The 25,194-nt window shown below is 41.0% G+C and overlaps 2 long non-coding RNA genes across 50 annotated transcripts in view; one reads left to right on the top strand and one right to left on the bottom strand.

The window, feature by feature from the left end:
* LOC138917397 (uncharacterized) overlaps positions 1 to 25,194 on the bottom strand; it is a 77,482-nt gene that overhangs the window by 50,452 nt on the left and 1,836 nt on the right. For 10 of the 49 annotated variants that reach the window (XR_011425303.1, XR_011425294.1, XR_011425295.1 and 7 more), the window contains 3 exons: positions 24,681 to 24,736; positions 6,309 to 6,403; positions 1,787 to 1,992 (listed from right to left, as the gene is read on the bottom strand). This is a non-coding gene — a long non-coding RNA (uncharacterized lncRNA). Of the gene's footprint in view, positions 1 to 1,786; positions 1,993 to 5,959; positions 6,166 to 6,308; positions 6,404 to 7,776; positions 7,830 to 8,622; positions 8,676 to 10,195; positions 10,342 to 11,566; positions 11,587 to 14,571; positions 14,670 to 24,680; positions 24,737 to 25,194 lie in introns of those variants that run through there. The other 39 variants (XR_011425323.1, XR_011425311.1, XR_011425310.1 and 36 more) reach the window with 22 other exon arrangements.
* On the top strand, positions 360 to 14,030 carry LOC138917401 (uncharacterized). The gene is made up of 3 exons (XR_011425349.1): positions 360 to 3,310; positions 6,912 to 7,097; positions 12,661 to 14,030. It is a non-coding gene; the product is annotated as an uncharacterized lncRNA (long non-coding RNA).

Here is a 25,194-nt window from a genome sequence, read left to right on the forward strand (position 1 = left end):
CTCTTTACCCTCTTTTATAGAAGGGCACGACCTGAAGGACAGAGAAGGTAATATATATTCAGAGTGCTAGCACAGAAGAGGGAGCCAGGGATGGAGAGCCCCCTTAGGCTGTGAGGGATTCTTTGGATGTAAATGATGGCAAGTGCAATTCAACTGACTTTAAAAACAGGATCTGTTGACTCAGGCACCTGAAAAAGTTCTGGGAGTCAGGCTGCCCTCACGCAGGAGGATTCATATTGGGGCTCAGCTGATGTCATCAAGTTTCAGTTTCTATCCATTTCTCTGCTCTAGACTCTGGACTAGCTACCTTGTAAGTCTGTCTGGCAAATTCGTAGCTACATCTTCCAAACTAAAAGCGCAGCTAAAAATGGGTTGTTTCTCCCACTAGTCCCTTCAAAAGTCCCACTGTGCCTTATTGTCTCCTGTTGGGTCACATGCCCATCCCTGACCAATCACTGTTGCCAAAAGCATGGACCAATCTTTTTGGCCAAGCCTGACTTCAATGCCCTCCTTTAAAGTAAGAGCGTTAGTGATAAACAACTCCACTTGACTTGGACTGAAACTGACAACGGGGTTAGATCCCCAGAGGGCAAAAGAAGGACTATTTTTAGAAGGTGAGTGAATTCTGAGTGTCAAAATAAAAACAAAAACAAAATGGATGTCTACTTCAGCCCTCTCTCTCACCACCCCATTTCTGCCTTCTTGTCCAGAGTCATGCCATGGACTGAAGGTTAGAGTTAGAGGAAATGCCAATTCTGTGGAGGACAGGAAAGGAACTCAAAGTGGAAGGAATCAATCAGAGGCCCCAACATCCATGCAGATAGACCATCCAATGATCTCATCTCTCACTGTCTGCTCCTTCTCATCTTAGAGTCCTTTACCTTCATTCCAGTTCAGTTATGGCCATATCCTAGAACTTATCACCAGCAACACTTGTGTGTTCTGAAAAAATACCGTCTGACATTCCTCCCTTTATCCTCTCAGCTTATGCCCTCAGCATGCTAATGCCTCAACCTATTCAGGAACTACAAGCCACTCTATACTTGCCCCTGCTCACCTGACAACCTTTGTCTTCATTTCCTCCCTCTCCAAGGAAAACTTCATGGGGCATGACTTAATCCTAAACCTAAATATACTGCTCTGCTCTAAACAGCCTACCCCCTTCTTTCATTCGTCCTGTCTAGCAAAATCCAACTCTGCCTGTTTTAGAACTGCCTTCAAATAAGGGCCTGCTTCCTCTTGGATAAAATCACACAAGTGTGTTTGTGCCCCATAAACTTCTGTTCTACATTTGTTGCTCAGCTCCACCACTGCCTCAGAATCCAGTCATTCCTCCTGTGTTACCATGTGCCAGACGCTCTTCCAAGCACCTGGGACACCCAGTGGAGGCAACAAACAGAGGCCCTGTCTCGGGGGAGCTTCTGTGATTGTTTTCTCAGTCAACTCTCTTGCCTAAGTTCTCAAAACAATTCCACTTTCCTACACCTTGTCCACACTCCTCGCTCATTGATCATATGTGCTGGACCACCAGAGGGAAACAGAGAAGTCATCAGATGGGAACTTTTCTTCATAAACACTTCAACACAAAACAAAACCAAAACCAAAACGAGATCCTCCATCTCTTCTTTCCTCCTTCCTTCCCACCATACTGAAAGGTTTCCCTCAATGCTTTCCTTAATCCTCCCAACCTGGGATCTGCCCGCCCTTTCCAAGTCGCAACACTTTCACATGTGTGGACTATCTGCCTTAATTATCTACTTTTCCAGAGGACCAAGACTACATTTACCTCATCACAGCTGGAAACACCAAGCAGAGCTCAGAATCCTCTGGAGGAATACATTGGCAATGGGAGGGATCTGTGGGGAGGTCCTGCCCAGCATGCTCTGGGGCGGGGCCACGTCCGGGGGCAGGGCCTGAGAGACTCCGAGAGCCTGTTTGGCTTCTTGAGGGCGACGGCACTAGCAACACGGCCAGACATCTCACCTCAGGCTTCTGGAAGATATGAGTTGAGATTTAATTCAAAGACAGGTTCTGAGGAAGGTTTCTGGATGCCTGAGTGACCTTCCCCACTGCCCAGCCTGAAGGATCCTTTCCTCCATCTGCCATTTCCATTACGGTGGGCAGGCCCTCACAGCCCCTGGGCCCCCAAACTCTCACTCCAGGCCCAGCCTTAGAAGGCGCTCAGAGGCCTGGGGGCAGGGCTGTGCCTGCCCAACACCACCCCCTTTGACGATGGCACTCTTAGGAACTCCTCCAAGGTGAGAATAGTAATAAATAGAGTAACAATATTGACAACTGTTAAGGCTTCACCTTACACTGGCTGCCTGGCCTTGCACAAGTAGCCTGAGTCTCAGATCTCATCTATTATGTGCAGATACTGATGTGTACTCATAGGGTTGGTCCTCGGAACTGGAATGAATGAGTAAAGAGTTTTGAACAGTGTTTACCTAACACTAGAAGTTTAATATGTGCTACCCCATTATTATCACTCATTTAAAATGCTAGGCCTCCTCTTTATTATTTTAGAAGTATCAATTTACCACTCATTCATTCTTCCTTCCTTCAGAATGAATTTATTTAGTACCTAACATGTGCCAGACACTATGCCAGGGTCTAGAATACAATGGTAAGCAAAAAGGTAGAGTCTCTGCCTTCATGGATCTTACAGTCTAGAGGGGAGATCAGGCAGAAATTAATCATACGAGATTGTGTAAATGTCCCATGTTACATTCTATGAAGGGTTCATGAGCTGGTTGTCGGTGCCAAGGGAGTTTAAAACATGGGGATTTGGCCTAACCAAGGAGAAGAGGGTCTTCCTCACCCACCCCTCAGGAGCTGATAAGGCTTAAGAGGTAAAAGGTGAGTAGGAGACAACTTGGCAAAGCAGGGAGGGAGAAGTGTTCCAGGCAGAGGAATCTGGGTGATGAGAGCAGGGAGAGTGAGGAGGGAGGAACGTGATGCAGCAAGAAGAGGGAAAAGCGTGGGAGGCACCGATTAAGCAGAGTTCTCTGGGCCAAATCAACTAGTTAAGTCTTTGGAGCAATGGGGAGCCAGGGGAAATTTTTAAGTTAGGATTTCTTTATATGTGTAGGGTATTCAGATTTTAGTTGTATTATTTGAGTTTCCAAAAGATTACTGTGAATTAATACTGTGAATTAATGAATTACAGTGATTTAATGTGAAGAATGCTTTGGATGGGGTAAACAGGATGTGAGAGACCAGTGAGAAGGCCACTGCGGTAATCTACGAGAGAAATGATGTCAGCATGGACCACAATGGTGGTGACCAAAGTGGAGTAACGTGGACAGATGTGAGTGGCATGACTTCATTAATTCTAATAAGATGGAACATTTTTCCTTTTGTTTCGCTCCAGTGCCCAAGAGGTACAGGTTGGTGCAAGATGTGGGGTCTTTTATAGAGTTGGACAAGTCAGCAGACACGAAACATTTGAAAAGGCTGCTTGAACTGCTGACTAGCCAAAATCAAAGAGGAAGTTGACCTTCAACCCTTTGTTTTATTCCAGCTGCAGAAGTCATTTTCAGTTACTCCCTGACTCAAGTAAACACCACTCCCTGTCACCTTATCCCTTTGAGGGTTGGTTCACTTCTACATTTTCACTGGGACATGATTCTCACCGACAGTAGAAAGTTCGGCACCCAGACCTGCAGCTGTGAAGACACTTGCTCCTCTCTCGAACTATTAGTACTTCTGGGAAACACGTCCCAGTGCCAAACTGTCCTGGTCCTGAAATGACCCCGTTATTTGGGGAGGTAGTAAAGGAAATTACATGTGTTAAACCCCGAGCGGCACTCTCTTTGGACATCGAAAGGTGTAAATGATAAAATACTTACTAGACTTAAAGACCAGGGAGTAAACGGGGGGCCGGATGCTGCCCAGACTCTGTGTGTCAGCAAAACATATCTGAGCTCAGCGAAGTAACCCAGGACCAAGTGTTTTCCTCAGTGGAATAATTAGACAACAGAGGTGGGCAATTTAGAAAAGATAACTTCTTCTGTCCCTGCTTCAGAATTTCTATTACAAACAAAACCCAATCCTTAGCAAGATTTAAGAGCATGGGACAAAGACTGCTAGATGTTGAACTGCTGGGAGTGGAGCCCACGTTTTATTTATCTTTGTATCCAAGCACATCCACAGTGCTTGCCACGAGGCAGATACTCAGTGAATGTTGGGTGGATCAAGGATTCCTCTGTCTTTTCATGGGGTATTTATATGGTATGGGAATTCAGTCATTTTTTGCCCCACTAGGTAGAGATGGATGCTTTCTGTTCTCCATGTTTACTTTGAACACCATTTAGCTACAGGGATGTTCTAAAATGAAATAATAAGGAAACCAGCTTTAATACGATTTTATATATACAGACAGATACACTTTCTGACCACGTGCAGATATGAATGCTCTCCCTGGAAGATGCTTTTGTAACCTAAATTGCACTAGAATGAGGTTAGAGATGGGGAAGAAAGGGAAAGTAAGGCAAAACTCACAGCTTAATTTCTAGACAGGATTGCTGCTTTAAAAATGAATTTCAGGTGCTTCTTGGCATACTTGGCCCAAGCACTGGAGATTTAACAGTGATTTGTGATTTGGTGTGACCCAGAACATGGCCCAATGGTCCTCTATCCTTTGAAGCAGTCAGTCTGTTCTCTTGATTGCTGTTCTGGACTTTCTCACCGTCACTCCCCATCAGGGCCCCCTTCCTTCTGCTCTGTCCTAGTGGAACAGTCCCTTGACCTTCATTCTCCCACTACTCTAGTCTCGACTTCTCCTCGTTGCTAGATTACTCTATTATTGCTTCTCAAATTGTGGTTCCCAGACCAGCAGCATTAGCATTGCCTGGGAACTTATTAGAAATGCAGATTCTCGGGCCTCACTCTGGACCTACTCAAGAAGAAACTTTGATGTGGGGCCCAGCAATTTTAACAAGCAAGGTAATCTCCAAGGTGAGAACCACTGCTGTACGTAAAGCTCAGTTCTGAGCATATCACCCCTTTGCCCAATACCCTTTATTGCTTTCCTGCCGACAACCACATGAGTGTGTGTGTGTGTGTGTGTGTGTGTGTGTGTGTGTCTCTGTGCGCGCCCTTCTATCCAAGGCCTTCTGCAATCAAGCACCAGCTCAGGTGTCCCCACGCAGGGAGGTGTGTTCCACAGTCATCCTAATGGGTCACCTGCTCTTCCCTCTGCTCTCCTGCCGCCTCTCTCTGTTAATGTTGGGTCCTCTGCTATAAATACCCACCTCCTCCCTCTCCTTGGAGAAACCTTACTCATTCTTTAAGGCTCACTTAAAAATTAATATTTATCTAAGGAATCCATACCTGTGCCTTTAAAACCAAATAGTACTGAAGGCTTTATAAAGAACCACGGCAGGCCCTCCCCCACCTCACAACCCCAATCCTTCCTATCCCCCCAGTTCCATTCCCCATGGAAACCACTTGAGCCATTTCTATCATAGTTGTTCTGGTGTTTACCTCTATTTATATAACTAATACGCAAATACTTGTATTTAAAAGTAATTTTAAAATATTAGACACTAACTTCTTGCCGTGGTAGATAAAATTTGAGTAGGTAAAATTGCAGGTGGATGAAATTTGGTCGACACCCCATTCCCCTCTTCACTCTTCTCAATCTGTCCTCACTTAAATCTTTATTCATGCAAAGTTCATCTTGGCATGGAAGGTGACCCCTTTCCTGGAACGTGTTCAGAGACTGCTCCTCCCCTGCTCCCACAGAGCTGTGTATCTCTCTTAGTGCACTGTCCCCCTTGCCCTTCCACGTTTGTATGTATGTGTCTCCCATTCCCACCAGCTTGTAAGAGCCAGGAAAGTCTAATCCGTCTTTTACTTTCTCTGAATCCTCCCAGGGCAAAGCACAGGGCCTGGGATATAGTACACACTGAGCAAACGTGGCCAATTTAACCGTAAAGTAAAATATCTGCCTGACCTTTGACGCTTGCTGGTGTGACAGCAGTACTTGGAATGAGTCTTCCCATTCCAATGTGGTTTTCCAACATTATTGTGGGGAATAGTAAACTGGAGTCAGGAGACTTGAGCCACACCACCTTCTTGGTGACTTCTTTTAAGACCTTGGGGAAGGCACTTAATGGTTTTGCTTCCGTTTTTTCATCTATAAAGTGGCAACAATAATATCTATGGACAGAGTTGTAGGGAGGACCAAATACAACAGCACAGGTTATCAGGTATAAGGCGTTACATTGATTCCTTATGTTTAAAACAAAAAGGCAAACCATTTTCTGGTAGCACATAGGGCTATAATGAACATTAAAACCAACCTTTAAATAGAAAACTTTATTTTTAGATGATCCAGGGGGTCTTTCTTCCAAGATCAGCCTAAGATTTTTTCGGAGGAAACTGTATTCTCATTGTCCTGAAATTTGAAGCAAGAAAACTCAATCATTTAAGACCATTTGCCTATTCTTACTTGTTGATGAGAAATCACAACTACTGCCACCCTTTTAGCCTCTGAAGGGATTGTAAGCTTTGTCTTGATTTGATGGCTCAAAAATAAAATCTACCAAAGGTACGTTTTCTAAGCCTCGTCTGGCTCTACCCATTAGAAAAGTGTGAGCTACTGTTCTATCAAAACTAATTATATTTTAAATCTACAACCAAGTCTCAATTACCAAGGTTAATGGGACTACATGCATATATAATTCTCTCTTACATTTATCCAGTGCTTTTAACTTCTTCAAAGCACTTTTCACTGTACTGCATATATAATACAGACGCATTTTTTTAAATCGACAAATAAGGTAAAAAATAAATCTTCAGATCAATAATTTCAACTTTGTACCTGTCAAAAGCTATTAGAACTTGCAAAATTGTCTAATAGGACTTTCATTGCCCTACTCTCCTCTCGACCCCTCTCAACTAAGGCCAGAAAAGACCGAAAGATCTGGAGGAATCTCCAGAGGAGAGGAAGCCAGAGAGGGAAGGAAGCCAAGGACCTGGGCCATCCACAGCCTGGATCATTAGCTCCAGCGTAATTGAGAATAACTGACTGTATGTGTGACTATGGCCAGAAAATCCAGAAAGAGATGAAAAGGCAAAGAAAATGACGTGTGAGTAACAGTATTTACAGGGTCTGTCTTTGTCATTCTCTCAACAAGCATTATTGAGTGCCTACTGTAATGACAGGTGCTTTCAACAAAGAGGATGGACACAGCATGAACAACCCAGGCAAGACTGCTATTTTCATAGTGATGACCTTCCTGAATGGTGCAGACAGACAACAAACACAAAGACACACAACTTCACATAAACGAGATAACTTCAGGTGGCACTAAGCTCTGTGGAGTCCATAAACACAGGAATGTGATAGAGCCTTGGGGAGGGGATCCTGTTGTAGATAAGGTCACCAGGGAAGGCCTCAGGGTATCTGGGCTGCAATCTGCGAGAAGAGCCCACCCTGTGCAGCTCTGCAAACCAGATGATGGAATGAGTGAACTCGCCAAGTATGCTAGAGGGAGAGGGGTCCAGGCCAGTTTCAAGGGTTTCCAGGAAGTCACTGTTCTGTGGTTATTCACTTTGTGTCCTTTTGGGGATATTACTAAAACCTCTCCAGGACCCCGGATTTATTGCCTCTACAATGCGGGTTGCTAACACTGATCACCTGGACAGGGGAGCGCTGAGAAATAATGGGTAAACAATTGTGAGGAGCCACATAAATGCTAAATAATGCTCATGGTAATAAGCTTTTATTAAAGTCAGCACCTTGATAGGCAGCTCACAATCGGATACCTTGGCAAATGTGTAAATTGACGTGGCTGCTCCCTGTGCACACCAGCACCATCCTTTAAAACAGAAAAAAATAAATGAGCCTATGGTCATGATATTCGAAGTAGTTAGTGATCAAACAACTGTCTGGAGAGAAAGCTGGTGTGTGAAGTGTACAATGGGAGCAGGAAGATAACGGCACATCACAGCCCAGCTCACGCAGAGGATAACTCATGAATTGACTGGATGCTTGCTGGTGCACACACCATCCGCTCCAGGGTGGTACTCTAACCCCGTCAGGACTAGGTGCTGCCACCAAAAGGCCCAGCAGACAGGAAGGGGAGTGAGAAGGAGCCAGAACAGAAGCATCTCTGGCAGCAGCCCTCTCTGGCCCTCTTGGCCTTGGAAAGCCACCCCTGGGGGAGGAATGAGCAGCCAGCACCAAGGGCCCTACCTTGGAAGGGCACCAAGGAAGTGGTGGGGGGTGTGAGGGAGGAGGGATGAGCATTGCATTTCTCCCTACGAGAATGAAATATGCCAACGCCAGGAGAGACTTCAGTTGTCGTTATAACTGAGCCTCCCCACACAGAGATATGAGTCCACCCCTTAGAAGCAAATCTTCCTCCCCCAAAACCTCCCCCCAAAATATAACATTAACATCACAAAAAATGAATTCTTTTTTGTGGGTCCTACCATCTCTTTGATATAAATACACAAGTGCCTAAACATTCTTTCCCATGTCCCATCCCACATCGGCAATCAGATTGTGACACACACACACACACACACACACACACAAGCACATGCTCACACAAATACCACACACACCCAATTCCTTTGTTAAGCCCTGGCTCAGCTATTATAAGGTACCTGTGGATTGTAGGTCACATAGTAGAAAAGTTGAAATTACTGTTGCTTCTACTCTGAAAAGCAGACAGGAAGAAAAGACAATAAAAAAGAAAACACTTATTTTAAGGCTGATACTAAACACTCTACTCCACGTTCACTGAGGTCAATTTCCCACCGTGGGATGGGGAGAATCGAGATGATCTCTGAGGTGCTATGAACCCACAGTGCAGACTTCACGTTTTGAGGCTTGACTAGAAACGACGGGGACGTGAAAAAGAACATGGCGAGATAATCCTAGTCTTCAGGAAATTATGGTTTAAACTGGGCTGGAGAAAGACCGAGATCCTCAAAAAAATCTAATTGATTTTAACCAAATGGAGTAATTTTAAAATGTTAAATACACTGGGATATCATATTAAAAGTATTCTGGGAGAGCATGCCGCATGGGACATGGTAAGTGCTGAATTTCCTGCTGCTAAGGGAGGCATTCCTATCTGCCAGTGTCTCATGCTGCTCAGACCTGAACCATTCATTTAGGTAGACCATTTGTCCAAGTGCGTCATTTCCCAAAATAGCCAATGGAGGAATCCAGGGAGAACTGTCCTGAGGAGATGTGGTCATCCTCAAGGCCAAATCAGTCTAGACAAAGATGGTTCTTAGCAAGACTGCTCAAAGGGCTTCTAGACTTTGTTTGGTAAGTGTTGTTAATGCCTTGGTAACAATGGACTGTTGACAAGGTGGGAGATAATGTCAGAAGGAAGGAAGGTACCCGCTCACATCTTTTGCTTTTAACTTAAGCTAACCCATAAAATCCATTATCAAACCCCAAGGAATGCTCCCAATTATTGTCTTGGACCCTTCATTTCGCTTTGCTTTGTTTTTTTTTTTTTCAACTCTCTATTTCTGTTTTTACCTGGCACTGACTTGCTTGACTCCTCTTCTCTTCTCAGCTTCTGGCTCTGTGCTCCCCCTTTAGACTTGATGAGTAATTTTGGTTTTCCTGCTTTTCACCTTTGGCACCCCTTCAAAAATGGGTTAGGTTTATCTTCTGGCTCTTTCTACTTCTGACTGCTTGGAAGTTTGGATCATACTTAGCCAAGTTTTGATCCCAGGACCTTTCCCTGGCTTTGACCTGTCTCAGTGGCATCTGTGCTGGGCTTGACTCCTCCAGGTGAGGGCGTCGGCAAGAGGGAGGATCAAGCAAAGATCAAGCAAGGAAACAGGAAGAATACCTGGCTCAGCTTAAACTGTGCAGGGCACTGAGGCCTTGCTGGCCGTCCAGCCTCTGCCTCCTTCTTCCTCTGCTGCTTTCATTCCCTCCCATCTCTGACTTTCAATTTTTATTAAGTTTCCACCTTCTGACTGCTCAATCCTCTTCTAGCATCCCTTTGTAAGATTGAAATGGGAGTGGGAGTGATATCCATTAGCCAAAATAAGTTCCATAGCTGGGAGAAACTGCTGAATCTCTGGTGTCTTTATAGCACTTATCAAATCCCAATTAACCATATTAGTTGGCAAACTGCTCTGGCTTCCCAGGCAGTCAGCTGGTAGGTGAGTCAATAACTATCTGTCAGATGAATGGATGCACACACACTAGTTGTGTAGCATGGCATCAGGTACTTTAAATAATACAAAGTATAAGACTTCATCCTTGGCTGAAGAAGGACATCTTCTCATGGCCATTCACAAAAGGACTGTTTGGAAATATCACCAAGCGCTAGACCAGCTTCGCTATTTCTTCTAGAAAACAAGAAGAAATCTCTTGTTTCAAGAGAAGTTTGTGTCATCTCTTAATGCACAACTGGCTTCATGTGGGCAAAAGGGAATGTGAGCAAAGCCCTGGTTAAAGCATAACAGACACCCTTGGGCTAATGAACTGTCGAAGGTATTAGTGTCAGCGGATTTTCTAGATAACTGCTTTGTAAACACCAACACGCATAAACCATAAACAAGGAGAATGAAGTGAGCACCCACAGACCCACCACTCATGTCAAATCATACAATGTTGATATCACCCCAGAAGCCTCCACTCTCCTGTCTGATAATCTTTCACTTACTTTTCTTTATAATTTCATCACCTTTATAGACTCCCATAAAACATTTAGTTATATCCAGTTTGGGGATCAAAATAGATTAAAAAACAACAATTGCAGGTGCATTCAACATTGGACATGAAAAAGAAAACTGGTTTTTTAATAAGATACTTGAAGTGTACACTTTCCGTAGGTGATCAAGACATTTACTCTTTCGTCCATTTTTATATTTGCTGACTGCCAATCACTCTACTCCTTAATACTTCAAAGGTATTTTTCCCAAAGCTGCCTTTTGTCTTACACTAATGCTTTCCCGGACTCAAGTGAATTTTGAAGGAGACTGAGCTCATCATGATGAAATGGATGTTGACATTCCATAACCATCACTGTAATTATTCCTAATTTGTACTTTGCTTCAAAAACTCTCTTCCCTTGCCCCCTAAAGTCTGTACTTTCAGAATAGCATCTACAGCTTTAATTATACCTGAGAAAAAACTACTCTCACCACAAAATCTTGTTAATCACGGTACGTTACTATCTTCGAATATCCTGTTTTTTTAAAACTGCATTTATATCAGGTTCCCAAAGAGTTACAATATTAGCAATGAATGTTTTAACTGTTTCTGTAATTACTGTTTGTAATTACTACAAATCAAAGTTGTACAAACTTTGGATTGGAGGCTGGTTGAATTATCTACCAAACTGGGGTGAATGGTCTTTTAATCAACTGTATACTGAACAAATCTACAGAGTAAAAACTGAGATGGAATTTGAGTGACTTGGTGTCCATCGAGAATCAAATCTGATGCTGTAGTGTTAACAAGGGACTTCAGGTCCAGAATGATTCTGTTAATCACACTTCTTCCAAATTAGTCAGTTAATGTTGTGGGTCCTGATGAGACAGGATTTAGGAAGGCAGAGAGCGGCGGGGAATGCTCCTGGTGATAGGATCCTTAGAGCAAAGGACAGAAGACAAAAGGAGAAGGCTGTATTCGTGAGAAGTGAGCTGGACCATAAGCGCTATAATTAGAAGCTTATAATGTCACCACACTGCTTTCTGTAATGTAATATTTTTGTTGTCTGTTATTTTCCTTCATTCAGGTTTTGTATTTTTCATGATGTAATAGTGAGATCTAGTCTCATTTTTCTGTGTATTTGGATACACTGAGTAGAGTGCTCTGGTTGAGTAAAGAGTTTCACATATGGGAGACTTGAGAAACAAGAGTGGCAAGGAAAGTTAGGTCAGATTATGAAAATTCTTAAAATGTTTCTATTGGACTTAATCCTTCAGAAGTCATTTAGTGTTCTCTTTTCTTTTTTTGTAATTGAGAGCACCATGAGGAAAGGAGTGTTTTTGATGATCTATTTTATTTTATTTCTTTCTCTTTTCTTGGAGGAAGATTGGCCCTGAGCTAACATCCGTGCCCATCTTCCTCCATTTCATCCGTGGCTCGCCTGCCACAGCATGGCCTGATCAGCAGTGTATAGGTCTGTGCCAGAATGGGAACCTACAAACCCCAGGCCGCCAAAGAGGAGCACACAAACTTAACCACTACACCACCGGGCTGGCCCCATTTTTGATGACTTCTAAGGGGTAAAAACTAGGCAGGGAGATTAGGTAAGATGATATAGCAAAAATTCAGGCATTAAGAAATAAGGTTAGACTAGGGTGGCGATGGCGGCCATGGATTGGAAAGGAAGGAAGGATGGATGCAGCATCATAAGGGAAAAATTTGCTTCTTTCCCTTTGTCTTTTCAGCCATTTGGGCTTAACGGTGTTCAGTGCTCCTGATTTATTTCCCTTCCCATTTATATTTTCCTTCTTCCCTCAATAATCTACTTTTGCTTTCCCATTTTTCCCTCTCTTCTCTCCTTTGCTTGCATTCTTATCACCTTCCCTGATAGGACGATGACTGAATCAGGCAGGTAGACATGAAATGGGAGATCTGAGTAGAAACTAATTATAAGATTTACTAATTAGAGTATGTTGCTGCTTAACACATTTTTTTTAACCTTTCATCTGCAGTTAAAAAGAAGAAAAGAAAGGTGAGGAGGCAAAAAAGGAGTAGAGAGGAAAAGGGAGAGACTCATTTATCCATTCATTCAAGAAGTGCTGTGTTTCCAGAGAAAGAGAGAGTGCCAAAGAGATAGAGAAAACACCACACAATAATTTGTGTTATTGTAGTTGTATGATCTATTTCCCCTTCTAACTCAGTTGGGTAAAGTAGAGATGCCAGATGGGAGGCTAAAGACTAAGGTGAGATGGGCAGTCTCCCTCCCTCCCTTATTGCCTGCTGCTTCTCATATCAAAAGATGGAGTCTACATCCCTCCCCCTAGGCCTCAGTGACTGGCTCAACCAATAGGATGCTGTGGAGGTGACTTTCTGGGACTTCTGAGGCTAGGCTGTAAGAAGCCTGGTCTTTTGGAATATATCCTCTTGGGATGCTTTCTTTTGGAACCCAGCCACCACTTTGAGAGATGCCCAAGTCACATGAAGAGGCCACATGCAGGCCCTCCAGTTGGCAGTCCCGAATAAGATAACAGCCAGCATCCTCAGCAAACACAGAAATGAACCATCTTGACATCCAGCACAATAGAGGCAAAGAGGATTTCAGCCCAAGCTGACATCTGACTGTACTTCCTAGGAGACCCCCAAGCAAGAACTGCCCAGCGAATCCCAGCCAATCCACAGAACAATAAGAGACAAGAATAAGTTACTGTTTCAAGCTACTCCACTTTGTTGTGGTTTGTTATACAGCAATAGATAACTTTTTTCATCCTTACACGAGACACAAAGAATATCGAAAGTTTGAAGATTCATAATGCCACCCGGAATGCATGTATATTTTTTACGTATTTTTTTCCTTTTAAAGGTCACTTTCTTATTCATTAGCCTTGAAATTGGAATTTGAATTGACCTTGATCAGAAATCCTAAGAAATGCTTAAGCAAATATTTTAAGCACTATCATATTTTGAGTACTAGTTCAGGATAAAGTGGTATTGATGTGACAAGAATAATGGATGTGTAATTAGAAGACGGAGTTTAAGTCCTAGTTCTGTCATTTATTACTTTGTGGCCTACAACAAGTTATTTCACATTTCTGCTTCCTAGTTTCCAATGCTATAATGTAATCGAAGGTATTTAGTGATGCATGACAAAACACATTCAGTGAATTTCCATTTCTTTCCTTCCTATGAAAGTCCTGTACTCATAAGTGCAACCATATCAGAGCCTATCATACTGCTTCCTAAAACTAAATATTTTTATTATGTATCAAATGTTTCCCTTGATAACTATTTCATAAGCTTCCATAGTGTTGCCTTTACTAGTGTGATCTGCCTCACTTTTCCTGTGGGATAGTTTATTTAATAGATTTTGGGGACTCATCCTGTTGCTGGATTCTTACAAAGACTCTTTTGTGATAACCTTCTTTGGTTTTCAAGGACATGACCCTGTTTCTCGAGTGTGGTTCCCTACTGTAGCATAAATGTTAACAAGTTAAATGCATATCACATAAGAATTTTAATTGTTCATCATATGTTTATGTATTGAAATATAGAGTCGAATTGATATAATTGGTAACATTACCCATTTGCTTTGATTTGAGATGTCAAGTGATTGAAAAAATTTTTAATTCAGAATTGAATTACCTTGCTTATTTGAATTTATCATTTTTGCGTAATTAGGATGAACTAATTTTTTTTTTTATTAATGTTATGATAGATTACAACCTTGTGAGATTTCAGTTGTACATTTTTGTTAGTCACGTTGTGGGTACACCACTTCCCCCTCTGTGCCCTCCCCCCACCCCCCCTTTTCCCTGGTAACCACCGATCAGATCTCCTTATCAATATACTAACTTCCACCTATGAGTGGAGTCATATAGAGTTAGGATGAACTAATTTAATTTGCAGTTATCCTTAAATGACTTAACTGATGTCTGCTGAGGTTCTCAAGGCCACAGGATTATGGAGTCATGCTGAACATCACTCTGTCTCTTAGGGTTGGAAGTACAAGTGCACCTTGTGAAGCCTGGAGACAGAAGTTACAAGCTTGATTTTTTCTCCATTAATGTTTTTTTTCTGTTTTGTCCCCCTCACCTCACTCTAGGCTGCGTCATGTTTCCCAGAAGGACCACATATTGCATTTGGAGGTGGTCCTCCTTTTCCAACTTTGTTCTGATTTTATGTCATTTTTACTTGGTGTTGAGCTCACATCTCAGTTCTGCAAAGGAAAGCTGGTTATTTATCTGGTAACTTGTGGTTGGAATCCCCAAGAGAGTGCTCTTTATAGAGACTGAGTGTCCTTTAGCAAATATTGCTTTTTGATGACGCATTTTAATAAGCCTTTTAAAAATCTGGATACCAGACTACCGGCTAGGGTACCTGGAAGCAATAATTTTAAAATAGTGCTTTTCAAACTGCAGGTCCTGACCCACTAGTGGATTATGAAATAATTCTAGAGGGTGTGACAAGCAGTTAAAAAACAATGAAACAAAATGGAATAGATAATATTAGAGTGTATTACACGTAAAAAGGTAAGAACAGTTTCATAAAATTTTTATATTCTTTTGGTGTGTGGGCGTATATACTGATTTACGATAAAAAATACTTTATAGATTTATTTTGAGAGTTGCCATCAAAAGAATTTGAAAGTCACTGCCATGGATTTAAAGTTATCTGAAACAGTTTTGTAATATAGCAGTTTGAAATGAAGCCCCAACAGTATATGTAACAAATAAAAGTGTAGATAGGTTTTAGCTGCAAATTTTAAAGGGATTGGCAAGTTACTTTTCCTGAGAAGTCTAGCCCTGGGATGACTGGGTATTTTCCAAAGGGCCAGGAACCAGTTATCCCAATAAACGGTAGGGGCCTCAATGCTCTCTCCCTGGGAGGCTCTGAGGTAACGTTCCTCATCTCACTTGTAATGCTGCTGTTGCCCTGCTGCAGTGGCTGTTGGAAGTACTGCGTCTTCCCTAACCAGATCAGAAGGACCCAGTTTTCCCAAAGTCTTGGTCTGCCAGAAAGATGGCATTGCACTTCTCCCCGATTTGTGGGACCTGCACCCAGCTTGGAGAGCTGGAAAACTCCAGCCTTTAACTCCCCTCTTTGCTAGGGAACCACGTTTTCCTTCCCACTGGGTCCTTGGAAGATGGGAAGCAGCAGTAAGGTTACTTGTGTTTTATCCACACCATGTGAGTCTGTGTTTTTGTGTGAAGGCTGACTCATGTGGAGGAAAGTTCTATGCCTAGAATTATAAAATTAATGCTAATCAGAGTAATGCAGCATCCCACTTCCAATCTGCTAATGAGCTTTGGGGAGAGATGGCACATCTTCCTGCAGCTGATGGATGCCCCTTTTAGAGGATCTACAACATCTTCCCCAGGTCTTCACTCAGCTGGGCTAACACACTTCAGAACAAAAGAATCCTCAGGGCAGGATGGGACCCCTTGCTTTTCTGGTTCTTGTCCCTTGAATTTTCCAAACTTCTCCTCACTTTTCAGTCTACTCTCTCTGCCACTAAAATGGCTGCCTATTAAAGTCATCAGTGGAATCTGCCATACTGTGTCGCTTAAACTTTTTCCATCTGCTTAGGGTTTTTACTTGTTTTTCATAGAAAGCCCTGACCTAAATCTCTACTCTTCTTTTATAATGCTTTCATTTTGACCTTACTACTGCTGAAAGTCAACCAAACTCATTCATCACTGTCCCTCCCCACAATCTCCATGAACATTATCCTGTTATCCAGGTTTTTAACATACACTCAAGAGACTGTCAACAAAAATGGACTAAACCTTTACATGGAACTTCTTTACCCCCACATGGGACATTTTCAAGAATAGGAGCTTTCAGATGAATTAGCAATGTAGATAAATTTGTTACCAACACTAGAATCTCATTCTGAAATATTTTCTACAGCTCAAAACATGGCATAAGGCAGATTCCTATTTAAGAGAAAGGGCCTTCTTTTAAGTTGTCTTGAAGATTCTGAGACTGTCCTTAAGAGCAGTGCTATGAGAGGATATGAGGCACAATCTCAGTCACCCCAAGAGTTAATTTAAATGGAGAAACTGAGATGGTTTCCCAAAGCACTGGAATTGATTTTTCCCTGAGTCTCTCCATAGTTGTAGATTCTGATAATCACAGAATATAGAGAAGGAAGAAACTTGGTGTTCCTTCTAACTGCCTCATCTCACAAACCAAGAAATTGAGGATCAGAGACATGAGGTCATTAGAGTCATCCAGTTACTTAGTTGCTTACTTCGACTAGGGTGGTTTCAGAAAGGATGCAGAAAAGTACAAGTATTTGAGAGCTACTTAGGGACTGTATTAATCAACACTGTAATAATCAGCTCTGTGCCCTTGGGTGCTGCGACAGCTGGGGGTCCACTGCTGCAGCTGACAAATAAAGTGTGAGGAAGAAACAAAAACTGAGGGAGTCCATCGCCACTAGACCTGCCTTATAAGAAATGTCAAAAAGAGCTCTCCTGTCTGAAATGAAAAGGCAAAGGATACAAAGCTTTAAACAAGTTGATAAATAGATAAAATCAGAAAACTGCAACTCTGTATCAGAACATGTTAGTAAACAATTATGATGCAAAGGTTAAAGGGAAAGAAAGCATTAAAAATAACATTAACCATTCCAATTTGGTAACAAATTCACAATACAGAAAGAAAGAATTTTGATAACAAAAATAGCAAGGGAAGAAGAAAAGGACAGAACTTGCCTAGTGAAATGAAGCAAAAATGCTATCAGCAGAAAAAGAACTATCTCATCTGTGAGACCTTTTATACAAACCTCATGGTAACCACAAAACAAAAATTAAGGCAGAGTCACGAAACATAAAAAAAGAGGAAACTGAAAAACACATCACCAAAAACCGTCAAGCTGAAATTGTAGTGAGAAACACAAGGAAAAAGAAACAAAGGAAATATAGAGCAACCATAAAACAAAAGATAAAATGGCAATAGTAAGTCCCTATATATCCATAATCATCCTAAATGTAAATGGATTGAATGCACCAATGAAAAGACAGAGAGGCTGGACAGGTTAAGAAAAAGACCCAAAAATGTGCTGCCTCCAGGAGACCCATCTCAGCTCTAAAGAAAAACACAGGCTCAGAGTGAAGGGGTGGAAGATGATACTCCAACCAAATGACAACCAAAAGAAAGTGAGTGTAGCCATAATTCTATCAGACAAAATAGACTTCAAACCAAAAAAGACAAGAGACAAAGATGGGCATTATATAATGATAAAGGGGATAATCCATCAAGAACACATAACATTTATTAATATATATGCACCTAACGTAGAAGCACCAAAGTCTATAAAACAACTATTAACAGATCTAAAGGGAGAAACTGACAGCAACACCATAAGAGTAGGGAACTTTAATACCCCACTTACATCAACGGATAGGTCTTCTAGAGAGAAAAATCAACAAAGAAACGTTGATCTTAAATGAAACACTAGACTAGATGAATTGAACAGATACATATATAATATTCAATCCAAAAGCAGCAGGATATACATTTTCTCTCCAGTACACATGAAACATTCTCAAAGATACACTGTTTGTTGGGAAACAAAACAACTCCCAATAAACTTAAGAAGACTGAAAAGATATCAAGCATCTTTTCCAACCACAATGGTATGAAACTAGAAATCAACCACAAGGAGAAAGCTGGAAAAGTCACAAATATGTGGAGCCTAAACAACGTGCTATTCATTAACTATTGGAACAACAACAAAATTAAAGGAGAAATGGAAAAATATTTGGAGACAAATGAAAAGGAAAATACAGTGTACCAAAATCTATTGGATACAGCAAAAGCAGTACTAAGAGGGAAGTTCCTAGCAACACAGGCCTACCTTGAGAAACAGGAAAAATCTCAAATAAACAATCTAACAATACATCCAAAAGAATCAGAAAAGAAGAAAAATGAAGAGCCCAAAGTCAGGAGAACAAAGGAACTACTAGAAATCAGAGCTGAAATAAATGACATGGAGAGTAAAAAGAAAATAGAAAAGATCAGCGAAACTAAGAGCTAGTTCTTTGAAAATATAAGCAAAATTGACAAACCTTTAGGAAGAATAAGACAAAAAGAGAGAAGCCTCAAATAAATAAAATCAGAAAGAGAAGAAATCACAAGCAATATAACAGAAATACAAAGGATTACAACAGTATTCTTTATCAATGTTATAAACTACATTAACAAAATGAAGAATAAAAATCACATGATCAGCTCAACAGATGCAGAGAAAGCATTTGACAAGATTCACCACACATTTATGATAATAACTCTCAATAAAATAATTATAGAAGGAAAGTACCTCAACATAATAAAGGCCATATATGACAAACCAACAGCTAACATTATACTCAATGGTGTAAACTGATAGCTATCCCTCTAAGAGCAGGAACAAGACAAGGATGCCCACGCTCACCCTTCTTAGTCCTAGCCAGAGCAATCAAGTAAGAAAAATAAATAAAACATATTCAAACTGGAAAGGAAGAAGTAAAACTGTCGCTACTTGTGGATGATGAGATTTTACATATAGGAAACGCTAAAGAATCCATCAAAAAACTAAAAACAAATGAGCAGAAATAAAAAATCAAGAATACAATCCTATTTACAATCACAACAAAAAGAATTAAGTGGGTAGGAATAAATCTAACCAATGAGGTGAAAGACCTATACACTGAAGACTATAAGACACTGTTGAAAGAAATTAAAGAAGACATAAAGAAATAGAAGGATATTCTGTGCTCATGGATTAGAAGAATTAACATAGTGAAAAAGTCCATATTACCTAAAGCAATCTACAGATTCAATGTAATCCCTATCAAAACCCCAATGACATTTTTCACAGAAATAGAAAGAAGAATTCTAAAATTTATTGGAAACAACAAAAGTCCCCAAAGAGCCACAGCACTCCAGAGAAAAAAGAACAAAGCTGGAGGCATCACATTCCCTAATTTCAAAGTATACTACAAAGCTGTATTAATCAAAACAGCACGATACTGTCAGAAAAGCAGACACAGATCAATGGAACAGAATTGATAGCCAAGAAATAAACCCATACATTTAGGAACAGCCAATTTTCAACAAAGGAGCTAAGAACATACAATGGAGAAGGGAAAGTCTCTTCAATAAACACTGATGGGAAAACGGACAGCCGCACACAAAAGAATGAAAGTAGACCATTATCTTACACCATGCACAAAAATTAACTCAAAATGGATTAAACACTTGAATGTAAGACCTGAAACCATAAAACTCCAAAGAAGAAAACGTAGGCAGTAAGCTTTTTGCTATCATTCTTAGCAGTATCTTTTTCAATATGTCTCCTCAGGAAAGGGAAACAAAAGAAAAAATAAGCTAATGGGACTACATCAAACTAAAAAGCATCTGTATGGCAAAGGAAACATCAATAAAATGAAAAGACAACCTAGCAATTGGAAGAAGATATCTGCAAATCATTTATCCAATAAGGGGTTGCTATCCAAAATATATAAAGAACTCAACAACAAAAGAACAAACTTAGTCAAGAAATGGGCAGAGGATTTGAACTGACATTTTCCCAAAGATATACAGATGGCCAACAGGCACATGAAAAGATGTTCAACATCACTAATTATTAGAGAAATACAAATCAAAACCACAATGAGATATCACCTCATGCCCATCAGAATGGCTATTATTAAAAAGACAAGAAATAAGAAGTGTTGGAGAGGGGCCAGTGCCATGGCCGAGTGGTTAAGTTCGTGTGCGCTACTTCAGCAGCCCAGGGTTTTGCCAGTTTGGATCCTGGGCCTGGACACGGCACCACTCATCAAGCCATGCTGAGGTGGCATCCCACACAGCACAGCCAGAAGGACATACAACTAGAATATACAACTATATACTGGGAGGGTTTTGGGAGAACAAGAAGGAAAAAAAGATAGACAAACAGATATTAGCTCAGGTGCCAATCTTTACAAAGAAAACAGAAGTGTTGGAGAGGATGTGGAGAAAAGGGAGCCCTCATACACTGGTTGTGGGAATGTAAATTGGTGCAGCCACTGTGGAAAACAGTACAGAGATTTCTCAAAAACTTAAAAATAGAATGACCAGGCATGACATCAGCTTCACGGCGGAGTGAGCTCTTCCCTTAGACTGTCCTCCCTAAGAAACAATGAAAAGGACATTCATAAACCAACAGAGGACAGGCACACAACACAAAAGACATCTGAGAGACCCATGCAGCCATATGTCTGAAGGTGGAGGTGCTGGACCCCCCAGGAGGAAGAAGGAGGAAGTAAGGGGATCTCCTCTCCCTCCCCAGCAATGACCTAGGGCACAGGACCATGCACAGCTCTGAGAAAAGAGGGGCCTAGGGGGAGACTCTGTGGGAATGCCTTCGCTCTCCAAGTTCCCTCACATCCCATAGGAAAGCTCCACAGAGGAGGCTAAGCTATTGTGGGGTTGTCTTCATGAAGCCAGCACGCCAGAAGGACAGACAGCGAGGGCAAAGAGAGAACACCCACGGGATGGCACATGCAAAAGAAGTGCCCCTCCCCATGCTGGGCTCACAAGCTCAGCCAGTCAGCCAGAGCAAGGGACCCCGTCTAGAGTGCCCGTGCGTACATTAGCAAAGCAGCAGCTACAAGCAGGCAATCGCAGATGGGTCCTGTCAGCATAGATTCCAAAGGACAAGCACAGACACCAGGGATCACAGCAGGCTCAGAATACACAGCTCCTGAACCTCCTCCAGTGGTGGCAGGTGGAATCTGCAACCAGATACTATCTATGTGAAGGCACAAACCAACCCCATCAAATAGTATGAAGAAATATATTAATAGTCCAGACCAAAAGGAAAATGAAAAGCACCTAGAAATCAATCCTGAAGGCACACAAATTTACAATGTAAACGACAGAGAATTCAAAATAGCTAACATTAAAAAACTCAAGTTACAAGGAAATTCAGATAGTTCAATTAAATCAGGAATAAAATTAATAAACAGAGGGAATACTTCACAAAAGAGATTGATCCTATAAAGAGAAACCAATCAGAAATGTTGGAGATGAAAAACACAATGAGATAAAGAAAAATCTGGATACCCTGAATTACAGAGCTGACATTATGGAAGACGGAATTAGCAATCTGGAGGACCGAAATATAGAAAGGCTTCAGATGGAGGAGGAGAGAGAATTAAGGCTAAAAAGAAACAAAGAAATTCTCTGAGAGATATCTGATTCAATTAGGAAATGCAACATGAAAACTATGGGTATTACAGAGGGAGAAGGGAGGGAGAAAGGAGCAGAAAGTCTGTTCAAACCTGGGAAAGGAGCTGCAGTTACAAGTAAAAGATGCTAACAGAACTTCTGATTACATCAATGTAAAAAGACCTACTCCAAGGCATAGAGTAGTAAAACTGGCAAAAGTCAGTGACAAAGAAGAAATATTTTTAGAGGCAGCAAGGCAGAAGAAAATAACTTACAAAGACCATATCAAACTTTCAGGAGATTTCTCAGCACAATCTTTACAGGCTACGAGAAGGTAGAATGAGATATTCAAAAATCTGAAAGACAAAAACCTTCAGCCGAGAATACTCTATCCAGGGAAAAATATCCTACAGATATGGTGGAGAAATACAAACTTTCCCACATAAACAAAAGCTGAGGTAGTTCATCGCCACAAGACACCCCAAACAGGAAATACTCAAGAAGACCTTCATACCTGAAAAAGAAAAAAAAGAGTTCACAAAGCCTTGAGCAAGGAGATAAATAGGCAGCCAAAGTCAGAAAATTGCAGCTCTCTACCAGAAGAGGTTAGCAAAAACTTAATTATGACATGAAAGATAAACGGACGGAAAACATCAAAAATAACTATAATCTTGTGATTTTAACCACAAAATCACAACACAAAACAGAATATGTTATGACCAACAAATCAGAGGAAGAGGAAAGGGATGGACCTGGCTTAGACCAAGGAAATAAGAGGCTATCAGAAAATGGTATATCTCATCTACGAGATTTTTTATACAAACCTGATGATAACCACTAAACAAATAATCAGAACAGAGACACAAATGATACAAAAAAAAGAAAACTGAGGGGCTGTCCCAGTGGCATAATCGTTAAGTTCGCATGCTCTGCTTCAGCCACCCAGGGTTTGCAGCTTCAGGTCCCAGGCACAGACCTATGCATCTCTCATCAAGCCCTTCTGTGCTGGCATCCCACACACAAAAAACAGAGAAAGACTGCCACAGATGTTAGCTCAGCAACAATCTTCCTCAAGCTAAAAAAGAGGAAGATTGCTTACAGGTGTTAGCTCAGGGCCAGTCTTCCTCACACACAAAAAAGAGAAAACTGAGAAAACCATCATAGAGAACTACCAAACTGAACTGGCAGTCCAAAATACACAAGACGAGAAACAAGGGAAATACAGAGCTGGAAAACAAGTGATAAAATGGCAGCATTAAGCCCTTACATATAAATAATCACTCTAAATGTAAATGGATTGGATTCTCCAAGCAAAAGACAGAGTGGTGGGATGGATTGAAAAACAAGACTCATCAATATGCTGCCTCCAGGAAACACTCTTAGCTCTAAAGACAAACACAGGCTCAGAGTGAAGGGACGGAAGATGATACTCTAAGCTAATGGCAAACAAAAGAAAGCAGTTATTGCAATACTTATATCAGACACAGTAGACCTCAAGATAAAAAAGGCAATGAGAGACAAAGAGGGGCAGTATGTAATGGTAAAAGGGACACTCCAACAAGAAGACATAACACTTATAAATATACATGTACCCAACAAAGGAGTACCAAAGTACATAAAGCAACTATTAACAGACCTAAAAAGAGATATTAACAACAACATAATAATAGCAGGGGGCCCCAACACTCTACTTACATCGATGGATAGATCATCCAGACAGAAAGTTAACAAGGAAATAGTGGAATTAAATGCAAAACTAGACGAGATGGACTTAATAGATATATATGGAACATTCTATCCAAAAATAGCAGAATACACATTCTTCTCAAGTGCACATGGAGCATTCAAAGGACAGACCATATGTTTTGAAACAAGACAGGTCTCAATAAATTTAAGAAGATTGAAATCACATCAAGCATCTTTTCTGACCAAAATGCTATGAGACTAGAAATCAGCTACAGGAAAAAAGCTGGGAAAGTGACAAATATGTGGAGACTACACAACATGCTACTGAACAACCAATGGATCATTGAAGAAATTAAAAGAGAAATCAAAAAATATCTGGAGACAAATGAAAATGAAAATACACCACACCAACTCATATGGGATGCAGAAAAAGTGGTCCTATGAGGGAAATTCATAGCGATACAGGCCCACCTTAAAAAACAAGAAAGATCTCAAATAAGCAATCTTAAAATACAGTTAGAAAATGAAGAACCAACAAAGCCCAAAGTCAGCCGAAGGAGGGAAATAATAAAAATCAGAGCAGAAATAAATGAAATTGAAACCAAAAAAGAAAAAAGAACAGTAGAAAAGATCAGTGAAACAAAGCGCTGGTTCTTTGAGAAGATATGCAAAATTGACAAACCCTTAGCCTGACTCTCTAAGAAAAAAAGAGAGAAGGCTCAAATAAATAAAATTAGAAATGAAAGAGGAGAAATTACAACAGATACCACAGAAATATAAAGGATTATAAGAGAATACTATGAAAAACTATATAGCAACAAACTGGACAATCCAGAAGAAACAGATAAATTCTAAGACTCATACAACTTCCCAAAACTGAATCAAGAAGAAACAGAGAATCTGAATAGCCCAATCACAAGTAAAGAGATTGAAACAGGTAGCTTAGTGGGAAACTACTTACCCTGACAAGGTTACCCACTCAAAGCTAACAGCCAACATCACAATTAATAGTAAAACACGCTATATTTTTCCTCAAGACTGACTTGATTTCTACTATTTCAACTTCTCCTTTTCCTTTAATGCATGGATCCTGCTAAACCTTATAAATCCATTACAATATAAAGTGGGGAATGAATAAAGAGCTCACCTGAGGGATGTTCACTTTCTGTGGCTCCTGGGCGAGTACAGAGGACTGTGGTTCAGCTGAGGGGACAGAAAGAAGACAGGGGTCCTGAGATTTAGCTGTCTTACAGCTCTTAGATTCACCTCCTCAAATCTCAGCACCCCAGTTGGGGATCATCCTCCCCATAGGCACAGGGCCCTCTGGGCCTTGAAAAGGCACAAGAAGGATCATGGACAGGCAGCAACACCTGTCTTTGTGTGATTCTGAAATGACCATGGAGCTGAAATCTGCAGTTTTTTACTGAGTGAACATAAACTTTACTCGATTGATTTAACAATAACGCATGCGTCCTTCTGGATAACAGAAAGAAATAAAAACAACCGATCAGTTGAATTAAAGTACGCCAAACGACAAGACACTATTCCTTCATTAAAGTTAACTTAGCAGAAAAATGCTCAGTATGCATCATTTATCTATTTTTCTCAGTAATATTATTTAACCCCTGGTATACACAATCCACGGAAAGCCTAGTAAAAGA

Source organism: Equus caballus, chromosome 14, assembly GCF_041296265.1.
Source record: "Equus caballus isolate H_3958 breed thoroughbred chromosome 14, TB-T2T, whole genome shotgun sequence".
Lineage (NCBI taxonomy): Eukaryota > Metazoa > Chordata > Mammalia > Perissodactyla > Equidae > Equus > Equus caballus.